Source organism: Suncus etruscus, chromosome 17 (assembly GCF_024139225.1).
Source record: "Suncus etruscus isolate mSunEtr1 chromosome 17, mSunEtr1.pri.cur, whole genome shotgun sequence".
NCBI classification, from domain to species: Eukaryota; Metazoa; Chordata; class Mammalia; order Eulipotyphla; family Soricidae; genus Suncus; species Suncus etruscus.
In genome coordinates this window covers 20,821,354-20,846,802 of record NC_064864.1, presented here as the reverse complement: position 1 = coordinate 20,846,802, position 25,449 = coordinate 20,821,354, and the positions used below count along the sequence as shown (strand labels likewise).

The following is a 25,449-nucleotide window of genomic DNA, read 5'->3' as shown; positions in this document are numbered from 1 at the left end:
ACCAGTGCTGCTAAATAATAACACCCACCCTCAACCTGAATAGCCAGAGCAATTGCAGGAAAAAGAGAAGCTCCTCTTTCCCCAACTTTAAATTATACTATGAAGCAACATAATCAAGACAATGTGGTAATGGAATATGACAGACATACATGCAACAGAATTAGAATCCAGGGATAGACCCTCGGGTATGTGGACAGATAATCTTTGACATAGAAGCTAAGTACATAGTGGAACAAAGGAAAGATTCTTCAACAAACGGTGTTTGAAAACAAATAAATAAATGTGAACTCAGCTCCTGGTTTCACACTTTGCATAAATGTTAATTTTGGGGGGGTATTTTTGAGGCCACATCAGGTGTTGCTCGGGGGTTCCTCCTGACTCTGCTCTCAGAAGTCACTCCTGGCAGGCTCAGGGAACTATATGGGATGAGTGAAAGGCAAATGCCCTACTGCTGTGTTATTGCTCCAGCCCACAAGTCAATTTAAAATGGATTAAAGACCTCAATATCAAACCTAAATTCAGAAATTACATTGAGGAAAACATAGGCTGTACCCTATATGACACAGAACCTAGATGTATCCTCAATGATTCAATGCCATTGGTCAAGGAAATGGAAGAAAAGCTATATAAATGGGACTATATAAATCAAGATGCTTCTTCACTGCATAAAAGAGAAGAAATGGACAGAAACTTCCTCAAAGACAGAGGTTATGAATATGTATATGGAAAAATGTTTCTTTATCCCTTATCAAGGAATTAAAAATCAAAACAATGAGAGTTATCAGCTCACATTGATTGGCATACTTCAAAAGGAACAAAAACAACTTCAGTGTCAGAGAGATAGTACAGCAGGTAAGGAGCTTCCTTGCATGAAAACGACCTGGGTTCATTCCTGGCACTCTATCTAGTTCCCCAAGTCTTACAGGAGTGACAACAGAGTCAGGAGTAAGCCCTGAATGCCACCAGGTATGGCCCAAAAACCTAATTTAAAAAATATCCAGTGTTGGCATGGATGTGGGGAAAAGGAACCCTCATTCACTGCTAATGGGAACATCAATAGATTCAACATTTTAGAAAACAAAATGAATACACTAAAAAAAAACTAAGAATTGAGATCCCCCGTGACCCAGCAATTCCACTTCTTGGCATCTACCATAAGGGTCCAAAAAACTCTATTCAGAAAAATTTATCTGTGCTTCTATATTCATTGCAGCACTAGTCGTGATAGCTAAAAATCTGAAACAACCCAAGTATCCCAGGACAGATGACTGCCTAAAGAAACCATGTGCAATATTACTCAGCTATAAAAGAAAAAAGGTGGGGCCGGAACGGTGGTGCAAGCAGTATGGGTGGTGTTTGCCTTGCACGCCACTAATCTAGGACAAACCTAGTTTGATCCCTCGGTGTCCCATATGGTCCCCCAGCAAGGAGCGATTTCTGAGTGCATAGGCAGGAGTAACTCCTGAGCCCCAAAAGCAAAACAAATAAAATAAAATAAAATAAAATGAAGCCATGCAATTTGCTGCTATATAAAGGGATCTGGAGAATATCACGCTGAGTAAGATCAGCCAGAAGGAGAGACACACAGAATGATCTCCCTCATTCTGAGTCATAAAAACCCAGAGTTGGAGTCAAAGAGATAGTACAGCGGGTAGAGTATATGGCTTGCATACAGCTGATCTAAATTCAATCGATGGCATCCCAAATGGTCCCTTGAGCACCACAAAAATGATAGAGTGCATAGCAGAAGTAACCCTTGATCACCACCAGGTATTGCCCAAAAACCAAAAAAAAAAACAAAAAAAAAACACCATAGTTAAGGGAATAAGACACAGGGCTGAAGGGGCTGGAACAACAGTGCAGCAGTAGGGCATTTGCCTTGCATGAAGCTGATCCAGGATGGACCTCGGTTTGATACCCTGCGTCCTATATGGTCCCCAAGCCAGGAGCGATTTCTGAGCACATAGCTAGGAGTAATCCCTGAGTGTCACCCTGTGTATTTCCCACCCCACCCCACCGCAAAAAAAGAAGGGGCTGGAACAATAGCACAACAGGCAGGGCACTTGCTTGGCATCCCATACAGCTTCCTGAGTTCCACCAGGACTGATCCCTGAGTGCAGAGTCTACAGTCAGATCTGAACAAAGCCAGCCCAAAAACTGAAAGAAGATCAGGGACAATAGTGATGAGGGCCGAAAGAACTGGCTCACAATATGAGGCTCACCATAAAGAGTAGTGGTGCAGTTAGGGGAATAACTACACCAACAACTATCATGACAATCTTAGTGAGTGAGAGAAGTAGAATGCCTGTCTCAAATACAGGCAGGGGTGAGGGAGGGGGGCATTGATGGTGGGAATGTTGCACTGATGAAGGGGGGGTATTCTGTTTATGACTGAAACCCAACACAAACATGCTTGTAATCATGGTACTTAAATAAATATTTTATTATTTTATATTTTTACTTTCTGAGCCACACTCAATCACACTCAGGAGTTACTCCTGGCTATGCACTCAGAAATCATTGCTCCTGGCTTGGGGGACTATATGGGACACTGGGAGATTGAACCAAGGTATGTCCTAGGTTAATGCATGCAAGGCAAACGCCCTACTGCTTGCACCACCACTCTGGCCCCTAAATAAAGATTTTATATATATCTTAAAAAAAAAAACAAAGAAAACAAGAAATGTCCAAAGGCAATAGAAGCTGAGATGATATAGAGACAGAACTGGGCTTACCAGGGTAAGGAGATGGGGTGGGGGTGGGCAGACATGCAACGGGGGGGGGGGGGGTCACGGGGGAGCAGCACAACACTCTGGTGGAGAGTGTGGGGTTGGAATGTTGTCTGCATGAAACCGTATCATCATCAGTATTGTAAATCATGGTGACTAAAATAAAATATTTTTAGGGGCCGGGCGGTGGCACTAGAGGTAAGGTGTTTGCCTTGCAAGTGCTAGCCAAGGAAGGACCACGGTTCGATCCCCCGGCATCCCATATGGTCCCCCCAAGCCAGGGGCAATTTCTGAGCACTTAGCCAGGAGTAACCTGTAAGCATCAAATGGGTGTGGCCCAAAAAAGCAAAAAAAAAAGAAAAAAAAATTTTAATGTACATTTAAATCTTTGCTCATTTTCCTTTTTTGTATTTCCACTGTATTATATCTCTGGTTCCGTATGTGACTTTTAAACAGTATAAACATGTTCAAAAAAGCAAAAAAAAAAAAAAAAAAAAAAAAAACACCTAAGAAATGTATCCAACCAAACTAGAATTATCTAATATTTGAAGACAGTATTAAGAAAATTAAAAAAAAAAAAAAAGCTAGACTGGGAGAAACTATTTGCAAATCATATGGCCAGCTGAGTTTATATACAAAATATATTAATAATTCTCCAAATTCAGTAAAAAAAAAAAACAAAATATTAAATTGGGGCAAAATACGTTTGAACATTTCAGAAAAAGAAAGATGCAAATGAAAAATAAGGACTGAGAATACACTTACCATTTCTGGTTAATAGAGAAATATAAATAAAATGCAAAATAAAATTCACTAGCTACATATGAGAATTATTATAATTAGAAACCAATTATCCAGAGGCCAGAGCAATAGTTAAACATGTAGGTACTTGCTTTGCACTCCACCAACCAGGTTGAATCCCTGGCATCCCATATGGTCCCCAAGCCCCGCCACAAGTGATTTCTGAGCAGTCAGGAGTCAGCCCTGAGTATTGGAGTAAGCCCGGTACCTATGCCCCTCAAAAGATGCAAAGTACATGTACACACTTCCACACTGAATGACTCTCAAAATAATTTTGCTGTACAAAAAAAGAAAAAAAAAAAAAAAAAAAAAAAGAAAAGAAAGAAACAAAGTAAGTTCTGTCCTCCTACTTCTGTAAACTAGAAATCATAAACTAATGAAGTGGCAGGAAGTAGAAGAATGGGAACCTGGGGAGAGGGAAAAAGTGTGGGGAAACAGGCATTACAAAAGTTTAGGAGAAAATTTTAGGTTTCAGGTTTTTTTGTTTGTTTATTTATTTATTTTTGGTTTGGGGGCCATACCCAGTGGTGCTTAGGGGTTGGTTATTCCTGGCTCTTCCCTCAGTAGTTCCTAGCAGGGTTGGGAGACCCATATGGTATGCCAGGAATTGAACCAGGGTCCGTCCTGTGTTGGCCTTGTGCAAGGCAAACAACCTACCACATTGCTCTGGCCCCCTAGGGTTCTGTATTTTGAGCAATGATGGGTAATGAAGCTTAACAAATTATTGACTTTAAATATATGCACTTTATGAACTATCAGTTATTCTTCACATAACAAAATCACAACAGCAAATTAAACAATTCTTCCTGACTTTACACTCAGGAATCACTCCTGGTGGTGCTCGGGGGACCATATGGGACACCAGGGATCGAACTCAGATCAGCTGTGTGCAAGGCAAATAAATGTCTTACCTAATGTAATATCTCTCTGGCCCCCTCAAAACCTAATTTTTAAAGGCGGGGCAGGAGAGAAGTAAAAGAGAAGTTTTTGATTCTAGATTTTGTGGTGGGCAGTGTGAGGTCTTACTCCAACACATGTCATCATAATCATAATCACAAATGTCAAGAGTTCATACTGTTGTAAAGACTGAATAAATGAGTAGATGGAACTGTGAGTAAACCAATCTCAGCAGAATCTAAGAAACTGTTCTCTCCTGGGTGGAAGTGAAGCTCACAACCCAGCATGGGGCTGGGCACACTGGTTACCTATTCCAAAGGCCCCTTTCTCAAAGGAGAAAAAGAGCTACAGTGAGTGAAGATCCCCAAAGGCCACAAGCTTGGCCAGGTGATCAGGCCAACAGGGAACACCTTCCAGTCCACACAGTGTCCCCCAAACTGTTCAGGCCAGAAAAGGGAGGGCAGTCTAAGAAATGCTTAGATATCTCTGCAGAGAGGAGAAGGCAAGAAAACAGGTGACCAAATGCTGACCTAGCCAGTATGTGGGCATAGCAAAGAGCCACTGGGTAAGCAACAAAGAATCAGGCTGGGGTCAGCAAAACAGCTGGGTATCACGTCCTGCTGTAGCTACGCACCTCTCTCCTACAGGACAATGATATTTAGTACAGTAGCAGGGCAGAAACCTCCTGACCAGTCAAAGTGACCTTTGGTCACTTTCTTTTTCTTTCTTTTTTTTTTTTTTGAGGAGGGGGGCACACTAAGCAATGTTCAGGCATTACTTTGGGCTCTGCACCCAGGAATCACTCCTGGTGGGCTAGAAGGACCATATGGGATACTGGGGTTTGAACCTAGGTCAGTCATTTGCAAGGCAAGCGTCCTACCTGCTAGACCATCTCTCTGCCCTCTTGGTCCCTTTCTGAATCAACTACACTGCCCAGTGTTTCTGTGTCCCATTTTTCGTAAGCAACACTTTTTTTTTAGGTCACACCAGTGATCTTCAGGGATTCCTCCTGGCTCTGCACTCAGAAATCATTCCTGGCAAGAATGGGAACCATATGGGATGCCGGGATTTGAACCACTGTCCTTCTGCATGTGAGGCAAATGCCCTACCTCCATGCTATCTCTCCCTGGCCCCTCATGAGCAACACTTAATGCTACCATTAATATGGATTCACCACTGGTGAAGGGGGGTGTTCTTTACATGACTGTAATCATACAAGTACAATTATATTTGTAATCACGGTGTTTAAATAAAGATAATTAAAAAATAATATGGATTCACCACGAACACAATATAATAACTTAGTTTCCTATTTAGATTTATTTCTTTCTGGCTTCAGAGCTGCTTCTTATGCTACTCTAAGTAACTTCCAAGATTTTTTAATGGCTTGGGGTCAGAGAAACAGCACAGCAGTAGGGCGTTTGCCTTGTATGTGGCCAACCCAGGACAAACAGTGGTTTGATTTCTGGCATCCCATATTGATCCCCGAGCCTGCCAGGAGTGATTTCTGAGCGCAGAGCCAGTAGTAACCCCAGAGCACCACTGGGTGTGACTCTCCCCCCAAAAAAGGGGGGAAAAAGTTTTTAATGGAAATGTTTAAGCATTTCTCCCATTTAATTAAAACAATGCCTCCCAACTCATTGGCTGTGCTCCCCCCAGATAGTTATTATCTGCTCAAGTCAATTAACTACTGATCTGGTCACAGTATGGACAGCCTAGTGACACTTGGCCCCGAAGAGGTCATCCTGCCACCAATAAGGCCAAGGACATGGCCCCTCTTAGAAGGTCAGACCTACCGCTAATGGCTATAGACACCCAGAAGGGTCAAGGGGTACAATCACTATCCCAATGCCTGCAGTTCATAGCCACAAAGCACTAGACACAGCCTGATCCAAAGAGAAGGTGCCAGTTCCCTGTGAAAACCTGTGGGCCACCAGAGAGCGCTGGGGGACAGGGCTGGCCCCAGACTGGGTGGGTCTGGCTTCGGCACCAGCCCTGCCCTCACCCACTGCAGCCCCTCCCCAGCCCTGGGCCCAAGAGGCAGCTCTGCCCAGGGTAACTCAAACTGCACAAAGAGACCATTCCTGGTCCGGGCTCTGCTGGGCCGCGCAGAGTCAAAGGCGCACTTCATAGCTCCTTCCCGCGCCCAGCGATTGTCAGGGCCCTTTGAAGCCTCGGTGAGTGATGGAAGCGTCTCCTTTCTGAGGGGCAGATAGCAGCGGGCCGGTAATCTGACTCTAAGCCCCGGGATAAAGGTAGTTTGTTTCCTCTCAGCTCGTCTGTCAACACCTCCTCAGTAATTAGCCCTAATTATTACCAAGGGCCAGCCTCCCATTCGGTTATTAAATCAGAAATAGTATCGTGGCCGGGCATCTGTCAGCGCCCAAAGGGCGACCTTGGATTCATTGAATCCTCTGTCAGTATCCCTGGCTTCAAAGATGTAGATTGTGGGGAGGGGTCTCGGGATGCGGCCAGCCAGGACGGGGCAGGGAGGAAGGCTCCCTAACCAGGAGCCCCCTGCTTTGGGGGAGCTGGGCACTGTCCTGCACCGCCTTCCCCCTTGGGCAGCAAGTGCTTATCCCAATGAGGCCCCTTCCCAGCAGGGGGACTGCCTGGGTGTGTGCAGGGGTGGCAAGAGGCAGCTTTCCGGGCAACCTGTGCCTCAAAGGATAAGCAGTTGCCCCAGGCATGGCAGGCCCTGGACCCCAGCTCCAGCTAAGCCAGACCTCAGGCTCAGTAAGGCCTATGCGGGCTGATGTGTGGGTGCACATGGCAGACACCCGAGTGTGCCTGCCAGGAGCCCAAGACTGAGCTGCCAGACAGGTCACGCCCGAGGGCAAGTCCTCGCTCACTGAAGGAGGTCTATACAGTTGAAACAGGGTGGAAGGCAAAGCATCCAGAGTAGCAGCAAGAGGTGTGTGTGTGTGTGTGTGTGTGTGTGTGTGTGTGTGTGTGTGTGTGTGTGTGTGTGTGTGTGTGTGTGTCCAAGAGGTGTGTGTGTGTGTGTGCGCGCACGCGCGCGCAGAGTAGCAGCAAGAGGGGTGTGTGTGTGTGTGTGTGTGTGTGTGTGTGTCCGTGTGTCCATGTAGCAAAACCTGGGGTGGGAGGCACCCAGAGTAGCAGGTATGGAGTGGATGACTGGCAGGCAGTGAGCATGGCCTTCCTGTTGCACCAGCCATGTCCTGCTGGGGGCGCCACAACAGCCAGGTCTCCCAGGCAGGAGAGGGGAGGTGTCAGAGGCCAGTCTTCTCATAGTGGGAAGGAAAGTTGCAAGGGGACAAGGGCAAAGTCAGGGGTGGCCTGAGGAACTGTAAGTGTGAGGGGCTGCTAGGTAGCAGGATGAGCAAGGAGGCCTTTGCATGAAGAGGTACCTCCAGCTTCTACAAAGGGCACCTGACCCCCACCATGCGGGGTGCCATGTGGGGAGCCCTTCAGAGACGGCAGGAAGGAAGGCCGGCCAGCGAGGGTATTCTCAGCCAGCCTGACCCCACACTTACAGGTAGGACTGGGAAAGCTGCCAGCTCCAGCTCTTTGTCCCTGTGTACACACAGAAAGCTCCGCTCTAGAAGAGGGGCCCATTCCTGAGCGCCACTGCTAGCCTGGGGGCTTCTTCTACCAGGCATCTGCCACGAATGACAAGTGGGAATACAGGCTCGGATGTCCAGAACTGGCCAAACTGCAAAGGCTGGTGCCCTGAGCTCGGAGCTGGTGTTACTCTCTGATAGAGGTCAGGTCTTCAATTGGGACCCACTGCCACTTTGTCCTTGCAGCCTATCATACTCCCTTACCTACCAGCCCCATGGGTCCAGATATAAGGACACTGTACAATGGATCCCTTTGCTCACAGCCACATGTAAGCTTGGCTGAAAGGGGGCTCAGACTGAGTATAGCCCAGAAACTGTGCCTTTCATTCATTAGTGACAGTGAGAAATGAACTTCTGTTTCTGGACTGAAGGGGAGGACAGCCACCAGGAACCAAGGCAGGTAAGGTGAAACACCTGGACCAGGTGGGGCAGCGACACCTCGCCCAGCCTTGGGTTACTTGCCCTGCCACTGCCCCTCCCCTCAACTCCATGTGCCCTGAGGAACCAGGGGATTCAGAGTGACAAAGCTGCCGACCTCAGAAGGCAGCACAGGGTGGTGGCAGCCAACTCCTGTGAATTGAGTCCCCGACCCTCAAGGCTACCACCCTACTGAGGAAACCTCTATTCCAGTGCTAAGGCATCAAGAGGTCCCAGAGCTGCAGCCCTGCCAACGGCCAGCAGGTGTCCTGAGAAGAGCCCCTGTATGAAGAACTCAGCTTCCTACAGACAGGAGCCAGGCAGAGCAGCACAGTGGGCTCCCAACCAAGTACCTAGAGCCTGGCCCACTGGCCCCAGCTCTGGGAAAGCACCACCACAGCTGGGAGGGAAGAGCAAGCTGATGAAGGCTCTCTACATCAATCTGTGCATGAGGACACTGTTGTCCAGAGAGACACAAGGCGTCGTCCAGAGGGGCACTGGGCAGGCAATCCTGAGATACCAGAAAGGAGAGGTTGTTGGTCACAGTTCACATCACTCCAAGTTAGCGAAAAGATGCATACGCAAGCCAGTCAGGGATATAGTACAGTTCACTGGCAGACACTTGCCTTGCAGGTGAGGCCCTGGGTTCAACTCTTAGCCCCACAAAGGAAAAATAAATAATTTGAAGAGCTTTGTGGGGGAGAGGGCCACTTCCCTACCTGATAATGAAGTCACTTATAAAGCCAGAGCACTGAGAGAGGCAGGATAGACCCAACATGTCCCTGGCACCTGATGCTGGAGGTCTAGCCCCACGGGAAAGGTTCCCACATCAGTGAGCCCACAGCCGGCCACATGTGCAAATGAACCCACACAACGCTGCATGCGTCCTTTTATTTCTCACTCCCGTCTCACAGCCAGGATACTGGGTCAGGGATTCAATCTTTACTTGCCCATCTGGTAACAGCAGAGCCTCTTCCAAAGTGCACTGTATGTGACCCAAGGGCTAAGCAAAATGGTCACAGCTGGAAAAATAGCCTGTCCCCTAGGCAGACAGCACCACACACTTCCTAACTCAGAGCCAAGACAGGCGCTGCACTTGGGCACCAGTCACTTATGGCAGCTCAGAGCAGCCATTGACATGGACAAGACCCATCCTGGGCATTTTAGAGACAAACTGTCTCACTAAGTTCCCATGCTGAAGCCCCAACCCCAACATCCCAGAATGACTCCACGGGGAGAGAAGACCTTCAAAGAGGGAGGCAGGCTGCTCAATGGACTTGAGCATATGCTTTGCGTGCAGGAGGCCCAAGCTGGATCCTTGGCACCTTTGAGGGTACCACGAGAGCCCCCTGAACAGAGTCAGAATAACCTCAGAGCTCCAACAAATGCTGCCTCAACAAAACATTTGTCATTGTTTTTTTAAAGGCAATAAAAAACACAGAAGAGTTGCGTAAATTTAAATGAGATTACAGGCGAGCTCTTACACATGTACAGTGTCTATATAAGGTACAGAAAGAGACACAGAGGCCAACCCTGTGAGGACATGGTAAGAAGCCAGAGGTTTCAGAAAAATCAGGGATATGACCAAAGGGCTGGAGCACCAGGTTCAACGTGGTCTCCCAAGTAAGGCCAGGAGCAGTCCCAAAACGCAGCTGCTTTTGGCTGCAGGAACAGATGAAAAGTGACATGTACTCTTTCCTCTACCTTCATGGACATGGAGAAATATGTCTGTGAAGCTCCTGTTGGTACAGGTCCCTGAAGAAGAAATACTGGGTAAAGGTGTGTGACAGTGAGCAAGAACTAAGCAGAGTTGACGGAAGTGTTTGTTACTGCAGCAAAACCTGGCTTGTTCTGACCGTGACAATTGGGTAAATGCGGAGGCAGTTCTGGTCATCTCATTGCACACTGCTGGAGGTTTGGGTCACCCCCAGCATTGCTGTTAATAATGCAATGATGCCCACCTGGCAGTCATCAGGGCTCAGGTCACTGCACAGGCATTCTCTCTTCCAGCCCTCTATTGATCTTTTCTGGGAGGACACACTGCCTTGACAATGCAGAGAGTTCAAGTGACAACAAGAAATGGCAGCTTGCAAGTGGGGGAAACCAGGTGTGACCAAGCTCAAGTCCACCACGCTAGACCCCCACCCCATCACAGAATGAGCAATGCTCATCTGCACACAGGAAAGTGATCAGCATCTGTGTCCAGAAATGTCACTGGAGCCAAGAGAAGTACTGGGTGTTCCCACCAAGGCAATGGAGAGCCTATTTCTCCAGAACACTGAGGATCTAAACTGGCCATTCTTGGATCACAGGCAGAAAGAAATTTCACTCATATTTCACTGTAGTACCAGTAAATTTATAAAATGTTGAATCCTTCGGGGCTGGAGTGATAGCACAGGGTAGGGTGTTTGCCTTGCACGCAGCTAACACAGGATGGACCCCAGTTCAAATCCCAGCATCTCATATGGTCCCCCGAGCCTGCCAGGAGTGACTTCTGAGTGCTGAGTCAGGAGTAACTCCTGAGTGCTGCCAGGTGTGAACTCCCCCCCAATGTTGAATCTTTTATCCATTTGGAATATAGGTGAACAGTGATGCAGATAAATTCCTGTATGTATTTGGCTCTAAATGAAAGTTCTCTTCACTCTGTTCACCAGTCCACATCAATTTTTTTTTTTATTTGTTTGTTTTGTTGTTTTGGGTCACACGCTCAGCGGTTATTCCTGGCTCTGAGTTCAGAAATCACCCCTGGCAGGCTTGGGGGACCCTATGGGATGCTAGGAATTGAGCCAGGGTCCATCTTGGGTTGGTCACATACAAGGCACTACCACTTTGCTATCTCTCCAGCCAGTCCACATCTATTAGCATTTCACAGGAACACCTCATCAATGCTTCCTTTCTGAGAACTGTGCCTGGGTCATAGTATTTCTCAAAAGTACTTCTACCCAAACCTGCTATGTCTTTGCCTTAGGAAATAAAATCTCTGGATATCTCTCATGGAAGTGGAGGGACAGGGGACAGACGTGGTGGTCCCAAGCATACTCAGTACGCCCTGCCAGGCGGCTGCTCAAAGGCACACCTTTCTCCAGTCGACCATGTGTGGTGTGCTGGTTGTGGCATATGACAGGAGGACCTTCATCCCATAGCACAGAGCAGGGTCTCACCTCCTGGCTCTTTGTACTCTTCCCCTGAGGAGTGAAAAAACCAACCAACTACCAACCAGGCAGAGCATTGCTGCCCGCAGGAAGCCAGCCAGGCAGCCTGTTTGCCCCATCACACATGTTGCCTGTCGGGAAATCCAGACTGGAGCTCTCCCAGCTGCTCCTCTCCTCCCAAGAACAGAAGCTGGGTCTTAGCTGCTGGGGACCACCACTTGCCTTCCCAGAGGCAAGAGCCTAAGAGAATAAAGAGGATCCACTTTCCACTTTCCAAAGAATTTTTTTTTGTTTGTTTGTTTTTGGGCCATACCGGGTGACGCTCATAGATCACTCCTGCTATGCCCTCAGAAATAGCTCCTGGCTTGGGAGACCATATGGAATGCTGTGGGATCGAACTGTGGTCCGTCCTAATCTAGTTCACGCAAGGCAGACACCTTACCGCTTGCACCACCAATCCAGCCCTCCAAAGAATCTTGAGCCAAAGGGATCCACTTCAGGCCCCATTTGCAGAGACAAGGCAGTAGCAACACAACAGGAGAGCTAACTGGCTCAGGGGAACTAGTTCCAGATCATGGCTTGAGGAGCTATGTTCTTGTCAGCTTTGATACAGTCACTGACACCGGCCTACTAGAAGGCCAGTTCAAAGGGAATGGGGTGGTAGGGAGCAGTGTGTCCCAGACATCGAGAGGAGTGACCACACAACAAGGCAGTGGAGGGATCCCTATCCTCCACAGAGTACTGAATAAGACATCCTGAACTCTCCACTTCAGGCCAGAATCAAAACAGCACCTAAGGACCAGAGAGAGACACAGTAGGAAAGTTAGGGTGCTTACTGGCATACAACTACTCCCATTTCAAATTCTGGTCCACACATGGTCCCCCCCACACAGCACAGAACAGGTATAGTCTCTGAGGACTGCTGGGTATAGGCCCTCCAAAACCAAAAAGGAAAAAAAAAAAAAAACACAAAATTTCCTATCAGCATACTTGTGTTGTTTTGGGAATTATGTCATTTACCACCTATTTCCGAGATTTGCAACTGTTTACCTATCTTTAAACAAAATAAATAAAACATAAATTGGGGCCAGAGCAACATAGTACAGCAGGTAATGTGTTTAACTTGCATGTGGCCAGCCTAAGTTCAATGACATCCATATGGTCTCACAAGTTATGCCAGAAGTAATTCCTGAGTACAGAGCCACGAATAAGCCCTGAGTATAGCTGGAAATGGCCCCAAACCAAAACCGAAACAAAATCATAGTATAGATGAAGCAACAGTATAAAAGTTAAAGCATTTGCTTTGCATGCAGCTGACCTGATTCCGATCCCTGGCACCACATATGGTCCCCCAATCCTCTACAGGAGTGATCCGTGAGCACAGAGCCAGGGGTGACTACCCCCCAAAATTCCAATATCTCCTTTTCTTAAAAAGTTATTTACCATTAGTATTTTTGGTCTTAGTATTTACTTTTAGGTATTTCTTATAGCTAACTTTTTGTCCTGCTTTTCAGGAAGGTGCAGATTTTTGTTTACATAATTATAAAATCTAAAAGGGCTCTTGACCCTCCGCCCCTCTGAGTAGAATCTTATACCTCTCCTATGTTCAACTTGGCTGGAGGGAGTCTGAAAACCCATCTGTGTATAGAACAGGTCTTACTTCATTCCAGTCCCCTGGCCTCTGGGGCCTCCAGGCACCCCGTTTCACTGGGAAGTTAGCCTGCAGGCCCACACTCACCTGCTGAGCCTCCTTCTCTCCCTCCTCACCCCCAACCCCTCTACCAGACTCTTGCTCCCTTGCTAGAGGAGGCAGCAGCACCACCACTTGGGCACCAGTCACCGGAGGCCTGGGGCTGAGACTCTGCCAGTGCTCAGGTTCCCAGGGTAGTTAAGGGTTATGCTGGTCTGCAACCTTCACATCACAGGTTCTACCACGAATCTGATGAGCACAGCTGTATCAGGCATCTAAAGCCAGCTACAATGGAATCCCTCCTGGTTGTCTTCTACCCAGAAACACAACCACTCCAGGACAGGGCTTCAGTGCTCAGAAGGCTCCTTGCAAGCCTGGGCAGGGCCAACTGAAGAGTAGAAAGTGGGAGGAAAGCATGGGCAGTTGGAAGTGATTGAAAAATGGGCCAATTTCTGAAGAAAATTAGGCACCAGAATGTGAACAGACAATAGGAGAAAACACCCTGAATGGAGCTGACTGGAGAGAGGGCCTGCACCCTCCTTTGAGTACTCAAGGCATCCCTGAGAGCCAGAGCTATTGAGGCAGAAAAGCACTTCTCTCAGCCAAGATATCACCCTACTCCAACAGGGTGATGCAAGAGGTCACTTTTTGCAGGCAGGGAGCAGATCCCAACAGGGATGGCATGACAGATCCAGCCTAGTCTTGCAGGGCTGAGGAAGTGCCTAGCCTCTTCGGGGTGACAGTGATGGCACAAATATGACGGAGCTTGACTTTGAGCGGTCTGTCCATAAGAGGATACTACAAGATATAGGACTACATGAGGTCAGAGAGATAGTACAGTAGGTAAGGTTCTTGTCCTGCATGGGGCCAACCTTGGTTTGATCCTCAGCACCCTATATGGCCCCCAAGTACCAGAGTGATTCCTGAAATGCAGACCCAGTAGTAACCCTTGAGCATCACCAAGTGAGATACCCCCCTACCCCCCATTAAAAGATTTAGGCATACTGGGGCCAGAGATAGCACAGCGGTAGGGAGTTTCCTTGAATGTAACCAACCAGGACAGACCTAGGTTCAATTCCAGACATCCCATATGGTTCCCCAAGCCTGCCAGGAGCGATTTCTGAGCACAGAGCCAGGAGTAACCCCTGAGTGATGTTGGGTGTGGCTCAAAAACAAAAACAAAAACAAAAAATAAAAGATTCAGGCCTGGGGCCCGGAGAGATAGCTCAGCGGCGTTTGCCTTGCAAGCAGCCGATCCAGGACCAAAGGTGGTTGGTTCGAATCCCGGTGTCCCATATGGTCCCCCGTGCCTGCCAGGAGCTATTTCAGAGCAGACAGCCAGGAGTAACCCCTGAGCACCGCCGGGTGTGGCCCAAAAACCAAAAAAAAAAAAAAAAAAAAAAAAAGATTCAGGCCTATAGCTGAAGCCCAGTGGAGGCAGAGGCGGGGCGAGTGAGAACTTGTCAGAGACACGAGACAGAGGCCACCGTTCTGCCAGAGATGAGGATGCAGGGGAGCAATTCATTCTTACTGAGCAGAGGTTTTTGATCAACATAGCTCTGCACCCAGAAACAGGGTGGGTGGACTGGGCAACTCCTGGCAGCACTATACAGAGGGCTACCGGGGTCACCTCACCAGGAAGAGTGCTGCTACACCTGCGCCATCATGCTTGAAATCCATGGCTGCAGGTGGGTCCCCAAGAGTGTCCATGAACACCTGTCAAAAATCCAAGGATGACTTTGGCTTTCCATGGTCTCAGAAACCTCTTCTTATAGGTGGGGTTCTGCACTCCGAGGGCAAGCTGGGTCTGGTTTCTGGAGAGAAAGGCCAGCAGATTCTCAAGCAGAGGCAGGTTGGAAGTTCATCCACCCTGGCTAAGAGACTGGCCCCACAGCACGGATCATGGCAGAAGATTCTCTCTAGTCAGCTGCTGCTCAAGTAAAGCATTTCTAGGTGCAGAGTCAGAAGCAGAGGAGGTGAACAGACCAGCTATTACAGGTCGGGGGACAGTAGCCATATGAGTTCTAGGGTCCCCAGAACCTAGGTAAGTTCTCAACAGTAAATGCATCTGGAACTGTCAAATGCCTGCTTGATGTCCAGGGCAGGAGGCAGGACATAGGAGCATAGGCCTCAGAAAAATAGTCTGGGTCTTGAATAGTTTCCTCAAGATCCTGGCAAAAGATCTCAGAATCCTTTGGCAGAGGCAGGGCTCTGGTGAGGTTGGAGCTGTTGTAGCCTGGATTCAGGCTGTCAAATGTCCAAGAATCTCATGGATGTGGCTGGAATTATACTGGAAGCACTTGAAGCACAAGGGTATCAAATTGCCCACAGGATCAAAAATTGGTCCAGCAGCCATGGAGAGGCAGCAGAGGTGCACAAGTGAAAGTTGACTGAGGGGTCAGGGCCAGGCATGCTCAGACAGGGAACCCCTTCTGGTTGGCTACCACATGAGCACTGGTGTCAGTGATCCTCAGCTTCAAGTGGAACACACATGCAAGCACTAATATACACTCACAGGATTCTCACAGCTCAAGGCAAGCCCAGGAGAGGCCAATTTTCCTGTTGCCGATGGTGTGCACTGGGGTAATGAGCTGTCACCCACTATCACCAGACAGTGGGATTCGAGTTCCTTCAGTAATAACAAGAAGCAGAAGAGAGAACAAGATGATAAAGGGTATGGAATGAGCAAAACACAACAGGACAAAGGTGGGCTGAAGTGATGTGGTAAACTGGGTGTCCCAGGGAGCAGACAACCACGACCTTAGGAGAACTGAGTCAAGCTGATGGGACTGTCAGATTATGGGTCACCATGCAAGGCAACCTATGCCAAACAAAACAGAGAAGAGCAGGAAAGAGCCTCCCATCACCTGGGGGCTAGAGGAGGCAACAGAGGAAACCCAACCTGAGGAGGACCTGTGGAGTAGGCCCAGAAGAAGGGCACCTCTGATACATGGGAGACAGACGCTGTCACTCCCAGGAAAGAAAAATGTGTCCAGATCAGACACCCTGGGCTTTCCTAGATGGTCTGGTTCTAGAAGCATGTCAAAAGAGTTACAGCAACCTTCATTGGGCACTCCATTCCACAAGCTTAGACAATGACCCTGTGCCTTACACTTTACACCCAGGGGCGCCAAGAGGGGGGGATTGGAAGCAAGATTTGTTACTACACATAGCCAATGAGTAGCAGAGGCCACTGAATCTGCTCTAGAGACATGTTTAACTACCAGATGTCACGACACCAGTTATGAATTATAGCCAGACAGCCTGCTGGAGACAAATTGCCAGCTGCCCAGAATGCTAACCATTAAGCACACAACTAAACCACGTCATTTATATGTCAGAGAATGAGGAGCACAGTGGGTGCACCCAAGAGCCCTATATATGCTCTCTAGCCTCAGGCCTTCCAGACTCTGCTCATAACTCCAAATGCTCCAGGTAGGCACTGCCACTTCCACCCCAATGCATTTCCCTGCGTAAACACCCCATCGGCCACTGGCCCCTGAAACTCCACTAAACTGTCTAATCCCACAAGTCATATCTTTTCCTCATTTCTTCAAAGTCACCCCCTCTGCAAAAGGACCTTAAAGGTAGTACTTGGCACACTGGAATCAGCACAGAAGGCTGTAACCAAATGTAGGACACCATTTAAACATTCTAGAATCTCTCTAGTAGAGATTCTCCTCCAGGAGGGCATGTCTTCCACCTTAAAGCTTTCTGCTGCTGAAAGCCAAGCCAGCAGGATTGGCCCAAGGGTCAGCACACGAATGCAATTCCCAAAATGATCCCAATCAGTCCTTGGAGCAAGCACGAATCAGGAGCCACACACACACATACCCCAGCCACCACTACTAAATCAATCACAGGTCAGATGGCAGACGCTGCTCTCAAGAGACCCAAATGCATCCCATGCCCTATATCCACTGCCCAGATCTCTCACCTCACCTGGACTAGGAAGGCTGAGGCCCAACTTCCCACCCCCTACTCAGGATGCCAGCTGTTACCTACTTGGTCATCTGCGTGCCAGTGGGTGCCCTGCTGCACTTCAGGGAGAAGGCTGCATGGCCTGACTCTAAGCACCCTCGACAGCCGTGGCAGGATCATCTCTACTCTGCTTGGCTTCTCTCCCCATCCCACCTAAGCACAGAGAAATCCAGGATCTTGCTGGACCATACAGCGCTTTTGACCCAGGCGGGCAGCAGCAATGCGCATGCGCAAACCACCACGACCGAGCATGCGCACACGCCCCCACCGCGCCAGTGACTGCACCTGAAGACAAGTAGCCCGCGCCTTCCTCACTCCGGAGAAACCCAGAAAGAACCCACTTACCTGTGGCGACGCGAGGCGCCAGCCGAGGTTCACGCGTCTCCCTCCGAAAGCGAGTCTAAGAGCATTATCTAGAAAGCGGGGCGACAAGAACGGCCTCCCTGAGGCAAAGCTCACTCCGGGTCTCCCCAGCCTCAGCGGAGACCGGGACTCAGGACCGCCGGGCCACGCCCCTTACGTACGGATCACGCCCCCTTGTGGACAGGACACGCCCCTTACGTAGCGCACACTCCGCCCACTCTGGTCTCCCAGCGTCTGCGCCTGCGCCAAGTACCTAAAGCGGTCCAACGCAGCGCGGCGCGGGGGATGATGGGAAGGAGGTCGACGACATCCCTCTTTGAGTCTCCCACCCACCCACGCTGTGCTGGGTACCACGGAAACTGACAAGTCTGTGTGCGCAGGCGCTGGACCGGCTGCGTTGGCTGGAGGTGTGTGGGCCTAGCGGGCTGGGAAATGAGCTGGCTGCAGGCTGTTGAGGCACCCCCGCCTGGGGAAGGATGAAGGAGGCGCTGATGCTGCGGCACAGGTGATTTACTGCCTCTCAGTGGCTGTGCATTGGGGAAAAGTGTGAATGCAACTGAAAGGCTAGAGGAGTCGAGGACAACAGGGAGTTTGGGGGATATTGTGCATGCAGCAAAATGTTTCACCACCCCCATAGTTAGGGCCAGATTCTGCACATCTCCATTCTAGGATCCAAAAGCAACAGGGTCCCCCAAGAAGATGAACCGTTTGACAGGGGCCTTTGAGATTTCTTTGCGGGTGAATTTATACCCACCTACCCAGCCCAGAATATGGGCGGGCTGCCAGTGGAGCGAGTAACCAGAAGTTGGGGACAGAGTATGAGATTGATGATATCCACTCCTGCTCTGCCCACTCTCCTCCCTGCACCTAGGCGCTGCCTGGACCCTGGGGAAGAGTGCCAGCCCCACTGCCCAAGGCCGTACTGCCCCATGGGCCAAGGACATGGTTGCAGACCAGGCGTCTCTGGGGCCACCGGCTGCTGCATCCCCTGGAAAAGGATTGTTTCTCAAGGAGAACATACGTAACACACCAGTTCCCTTTCTGCTTTGGTCTAGTGACTCCTTTCATGAAAGGCTCTCTGAAATGTTATCTGCATTTACACCCAAACTCGTTGTCTTTGATCTCTGAAACGCGAATCAAAGATCACATTGTACCTTCAGCTGGGCTGTGGGGCTTTCAGCCATCTCCGCCAAAAATAATAAAAATGGCACCCAGCCAGGAAACACCTCCTTGAAGTGTGAATGAAACTTGTATTTTTCGGTTGTATCTTTCCTAATTGACCTGATAATTTAAACTTCCTGTCTCAAAGGAGAGTGGGAGTTCCTGACAATTTGGCTTACCTCAGGCGCTAGGCAGCTCAGGCCAACTCAACCAGGTCTGTCTGCAAGGAGCCCATTTCAGCTTGGTACAAAAAGACAGATTCATCAGGCCAGACTGTCAGAGAAGGCCTTTAAGGTCCTTTTTTTCCCCTTTTCTCTCTAAGGAAATCTATGTATGCATATATTTAAATTGTGATGAAATATATGTGACAAACCCCACCATTTTAAGATGCGTGATTCGGGGCCTGCGAGGTGGCACTAGAGGTAAGGTGTCTGCCTTGCAAGCGCTAGCCAGGGAAAGATTGCGACTGCGGTTCGATCCCCGGCGTCCCATAGGTCCATAGCCAGGAGTAGCCCCTGAGCATCACTGAGTGTGCCCCCCCCCCAAATCAAGTTTGCATGGCTGGGATGACACAGTGGTAGGGTGTTTGCCTTGCATGCATCTGAACCAGGATAGATGGTGGTTCAAATCTCAGCATCCCATATGGTCCCCCATGCCTGCCAGGAATGACTTCTAAGCACAGAGCCAGGAGCACCAGTGGTTGTGACCCCCCCCCCAAAATCAAGTTTGGTATTTGGAGGGGACTCCCAAAGCAAGTACTCAAGGGGCCTTGGTGTCATGCTTGCTAACTAGGCTCAGTACAGTGCTCAGACCTAGCAGTGCTGAGAGGGGACATGTAATAGCCAGGACTAAACTTGGCTTTAATCCTCTGAATTATCTTTCCACACCCTACAATAAAGCAGTGCTTCTCAATTATTTTCTGCATGGCCCCTTAGGAAGAAGAAAACATTTTTCACGCTCCCCAAGTGACTGTAAATAGTATATTTAACAAAGAAACTTTAACCTGCAAAACAAAAATATATAAAATAATTTGAGCTGATTTGTTTGTTTGTTGTTGTTGGTTTTTTTTTTTTTTTTTTTTTTTTTTTTTTTTTTGGCTACACCCGGTGGTGCTCAGGGGTTAATCCTGGCTGTCTGCTCAGAAATAGCTCCTGGCAGGCACGGGGGACCATATGGGACACAGGATTCGAACCAACCACCTTAGGTCCTGGATCGGCTGCTTGCAAGGCAAACACCGCTTTGCTATATCTCCGGGCCTGAGCTGATTTTTTTAATCAGAGGTGAAGTCTGGATGAATGGCTACAATAAGCATGTTTTGCCATTCATAGCTTTTCGAAGCAGGGTTGTAAGCAGGACACAGCAACTCTCAGCTCGAGACATACAGAGACATAAACATGGGGCTTAGCTTGTTATGACAGTGTTTGTCGAGGTCAAATGCACCCCCTTTTATGGAGCCTTATGCCCCCCTCCCGGGGGACATGCCCCACTATTTGAGAACCACTGCTTTAAAGGTTCACCATGTTGAGCAAATACCAGGACTTCCATGCCTTTTTAAGGCTGAATACTATTCCATTATATGGATATACCACATTGTGCTTATCCACTTACCTTTTGATAGATATTTGATGCTCCTATCTTTTGGAAATAATAGTATGCTACATTATGACTATTGAGGCTATAAACCTGGGTATACAAATATCAGTTTTGGATTTCCCCTACTATCTTGTTTTGTTTGGGGGTCACCCTAGTGGTGCTCAGGGGTGTGACTCCTCGCTCTGTACTAAGGAATCATTCCATGTCCTCCCTGCTATCTTTTTTATTGTGGTAAAGTATACACAAAAAAATTTACCATCGTAGGGGCCAGATGTACTGGTTTTATTCAAGGAATGCTGTTTTTCTTGGTCCCTTTTATCCATTTTACTTACTTCCCATTCATTTCCCTTCTGCAACCACCACTTCGCTTTGTTCTCTGTATACTTGGTGTGCATTGTTTTTGAATCGTATACAAGATTAATCATCTAATTGATAAAAGACTATTTGGTAAGCATGAATTTGAGTTTCTGCTCTGTTCATTTAGGTATATTTAGGAGTGAATTGCTGACACGTGTGCTGATTCCATGTTTAATTTGCTGAGGAGCTTCCAACCTTTCCCACAGTGGTCAGACCCTTTTTTGTTCCCATCAGTAACAGTTCCACTGTCTCTCTGTTCTCTCACTCAGATGTGTTCTTCTCTGCTTGTGATGGTGACAGTGTCAGGGATGAAGACTGGGGGACCCTGATTTCTCTCATACCTGTTGCTGCCCTTGAGGTACTGACTAGACCAGGGATCAAACCCAAGGTCTGACCCAGGCAAGGCACGTGCTCCACTGGTTGAACCCAGCCCCTGTCCTCTGTGAGTTTTTTGGTCAAAGTCATCCTAAAAGGTGTGAAGAACTATGTCCTTGTTTGTTTGTTTGGTTGGTTGGTTTGGTTTAACTTTTAGGTCACACAATACACTGTTCAAGGCTTATTTCTGAATCTGCTCTTGGAGATTACTCGCAGTGATGCTCTGGAGAGCATATGGGGTGCCAAGAATCAAACGAGTTGGCAGAGTAAACAGCAAAAGCTGTACCCACTGGTTTATTGCTCCAGCCCCAAACTATGTCCTCATTTTGATTTGCTTTTTTTGTTTTGTTTTGTTTTTTGGGCCACACCCACCATTGCTCAGGGGTTACTCCTGGCTGTCTGCTCAGAAATAGCTCCTGGCAGGCACAGGGGACCATATGGGACACCGGGATTCAAACCAACCACCTTTGGTCCTGGATCGGCTGCTTGCAAGGCAAACGCTGCTGTGCTATCTCTCCGGGCCCTGCATTTCTTTAATGATTACTAAGTAATTCTTCTGTGCTTCTTTGTCATAGTATGTCTGTTTTGGAGAAATGTCTATTCAAATTCTTTGCCCATTTTAAAAATTTTATTTTTAAGTCGTTTCATTAGCATTGTTTTCGGATCACAATTGGCAGTGCTCAGATCTTTCTCCTGATTCTACACTCAAGGATCAGTCCTGGTGGAATTTGAGGAACCGTATGGGGTGCTGAGGATAGAGCTCATGTCACCTCATGCAAGGCAAGAAAATTCTAGCTTATTTATTTGTTTTATTTAAGATAAGTTCTATTATTTGCCTAGTTTAAATTGTTTTGTTTTGTTTTGTTTTTGTTTTTTGTTTTTTTTTTGGTTTCTGGGTCACACCCGGCAGTACTCAGGGGTTACTCCTGGCTCTGCGCTCAGAAATCACTCCTGGCAGGCTCGGGGGACCATATGGGATGCCAGGATTCGAACCACCGTCCTTCTGCATGCAAGGCAAACACCCTACCTCCATGCTATCTCTCTGGCCCCAAATTGTTTTTTTTTTGTTTGTTTGTTTTTTGGGCCACACCCGGCGGTGCTCAGGGGTTACTCCTGGCTGTCTGCTCAGAAATAGCTCCTGGCAGGCACGGGGGACCATATGGGACACCGGGATTCAAACCAACCACCTTTGGTCCTGGATCGGCTGCTTGCAAGGCAAACACTGCTGTGCTATCTCTCTGGGCCCCCCAAATTGTTTTTTTAATTGTTGAATTGTAGGAGTTCTTTGTATGTTTTTGGATAGCTTACAAAATGTATTGCTTGCAAATATGTTCCCTGATGTGGGTTGTCACTATATTTTTTATTAATGCACAGCACATTTAATTATAATTAAAGCTATTACTCCTTTGGATGTTTTATTGTTTTATCCAAGAAACCACTGCCAAATGTAATACTGTGATGATTTTCTCATTTGGGGATGGGGTGGGTGTGATTTGGACCATAACTGGAGGTACTCAAGATTTACCTCCAAATTTGTGCTCAAAAAATATATATGTGGTGCCAGGAGTTGAAGTGGTGTCAGCCATGTGGAAAGCAAGAACCTTAATCCTTGTACTCTCTGACCAGTCCTAGTTCTCATTCTCTTGTAAGAATTTTAATTTTATCACTTTAGGGTTTTTTGGATCCACTTTTAAAATAACTCAATTTAGGACCCGGAGAGATAGCACAGCGGCGTTTGCCTTGCAAGCAGCCGATCCAGGACCAAAGGTGGTTGGTTCGAATCCCGGTGTCCCATTTGGTCCCCCGTGCCTGCCAGGAGCTGTTTCTGAGCAGACAGCCAGGAGTAACCCCTGAGCATCGCTGGGTGTGGCCCAAAAACCAAAATAAATAAATAACTCAATTTAAGATGAACATCTAAGGGGGCGGAGGTATAGTAGGTAGGACACTTACCATACATATTACATGACCAAGCTGGGTTTGATCTCCAGCACCCCATATGGTCCTTCAAGCACCAAGAATGATCCCTGAGTGCAGAGTCAGGAGTAAGCCTTGAGCACCACCAGGTGTGACCCAAAACCAAACAAAAATCAAACATCATTCTCTTGTTTGTGGATATCCAGCATCAGATATCTTTTCTCCGTTAGATGGTCTCAACACCTTTGTCAAAAGTAGCCTATATGGAACCAGAGGGATAGCATAGCAGCGAGGATGCCTTGCGTACAAATCCAGGTTTGATTCCCAGCATCCCATATGGTTCTCTGAGCTTGCCAGGAGTAATTTCTGACCTCAGGTCTGAGCACAGCCCCTGAGCATGCTGGGTGTGGCCCCTCAAAATAATTAATCTATGTTTGTTAGATTTTATTTCTGGAATCTCTATTATATTCCACTGGTCTTTGTCCTTCTATCAGTACCTCACAGTCTGGGTTATAAATAAGTATTGTGGGGCCGGGCGGTGGCGCTAGAGGTAAGGTGCTTGCCTTGCCTGCGCTAGCCTTGGACGGACTGCAGTTCGATCCCCCGGCGTCCCATATGGTCCCCCAAGCCAGGAGCAACTTCTGAGCGCATAGCCAGGAGTAACCCCTGAGCGTCACCGGGTGTGGCCCAAAAACAAAAAAAAACCAAATAAGTATTGTAACTTATATACATATACATATTACAGATAGATAGATAGATAGATAGATAGATAGATAGATAGATAGATAGATAGATATTTTTTGTCACACCCAGCAGTGCTCAGGGTCTACTCCTGGCTCTATGCTCAGAAATCACACCCGGCAGGCTTAGGGGACCATATGGGATGCCGGATTCAAACCACCATCCTTCCGCATGCAAGGCAAATGCCCTACCACTGTGCTATCTCTCCAGTCCCAACTTATTATATTTTATTGTATTTATTTTTTGGTTTTTGAGCCACACTGGGCGATGCTCAGTGGTTACTCATAGCTCTGCACTCAAGAATTCCTCCTGGTGGTGCTTGGGGGGACCACATAGGATGCTGGGAATAAAATCCAGGCTGGCTGCAAGTTTCTACTCACTGTACTGTTGCTCTATCCTGTAATTTATTTTAAATAAAATAAATAAGCTACAATTTTATGAAATCAGAAAATGTAAATCTAACTTTGGTTATTTTTTTAATATTATTTTGTCTATTTTAAGTGCCTATTTTAAGTGACTCCACATAAATTTTAGAATGGGTTTTCTATTTCATAAACTATTAGTTAACACACCATTGGGAGTTCGTTAGGGATTACTTTGATTATGTAGATCACTTTGTGAAAAATGGTAATTTTAACAAAATTAAGTCTTTTGATTCATGAATATGGAATATTTTTCCATTTATTTAGGTTTTCTGATTTCTTTCAATGACTTCTTATGATTTTCACTGTATAAGCCTTTTGCCTCTTTGGTTAAGTGTGGTTCAACATATTTTATTCTTTTTGCTATTATTGCAAGTGGAATTGTTTTCTTAATATCCTTCGTGGGCTATTCATTGTCAGAGATGCAGCTGATTTGTGTGTGTTGATTTTGTATCTCGCAACCCCGCTGAATGTATTTATTACCTCAGTGTTTTTGTGGAGTCTTGAGGATTTTCTACATAAAAGAAAATGTCATCTGTGAACAAAGATCATTTTACTTCTTTCTAGTTTTAATGCCTTTATTTATTTTTCTTGCCGATTTTCTGCAAGGACTTCCAGTACCATATTGCATAGAAGTGGCAAAAGTGGACATTCTTGCCTTATTTCTGATCTTGGAGAAAAGCTTTCCATTTTTCACTCTTGAGTATGATGATGGCTGTGAATTTTTTTTAATATATGGGCTTTATATATGCTATTTCTATTTTATTAAGTGTTAAAGCATTTATTTTCAAACCCAGGACTCCTGCATGCAAAGCATGGTCTTCACACTCCTGAACAAATGGACTTTTTTTCAAACCCTTTTATAATATCAATAAAGATAAACTTGTTTTTCCCCTTTTTGCTACTGATATAGTAAATTACATTGTTTTTGATACATACATTTTAATTATTATTGTCATTGTTATTATTATTATTATTATTTTGGGTTGTTTTGGCTTTTGGTCACACCTGGTGGCTCTCAGAGGTTACCCCTGGCTCTGCACTCAAAAATCGCTCCTGGCAGGCTCAAGGGACTATATGGGATTCAGGGGATCAAACCTGGGTGCGTCCCAGGTAGGCTGCATGCAAGTCAAATGCCCTACCACTGTACTATTACTCTAGGTCTGGTGGAGGATATTTGAACTAAGGTAACCAGAGTTGGTAGTTGAGCAAAACACACTGGAGTAAGGACTTCTGCTCTCAAGTATCCAAACCCAAGCCAGCTCTATAACT

The 25,449-nt window shown here is 47.2% G+C and overlaps 2 protein-coding genes across 3 annotated transcripts in view; one reads left to right on the top strand and one right to left on the bottom strand.

Moving 5' to 3' along the window:
• Positions 1–17,663, bottom strand: part of GNB1L (G protein subunit beta 1 like) — a 70,551-nt gene extending 52,888 nt beyond the window's left edge. For both annotated transcript variants that reach the window (XM_049764653.1, XM_049764654.1), the window contains exon 1: positions 17,597–17,663. The gene's annotated coding sequence lies outside the window, so the exon portion shown is untranslated. The remainder of the gene's footprint in view (positions 1–17,596) is intronic.
• Positions 1–25,449, top strand: part of GP1BB (glycoprotein Ib platelet subunit beta) — a 218,518-nt gene that overhangs the window by 120,560 nt on the left and 72,509 nt on the right. The window lies entirely within an intron of this gene.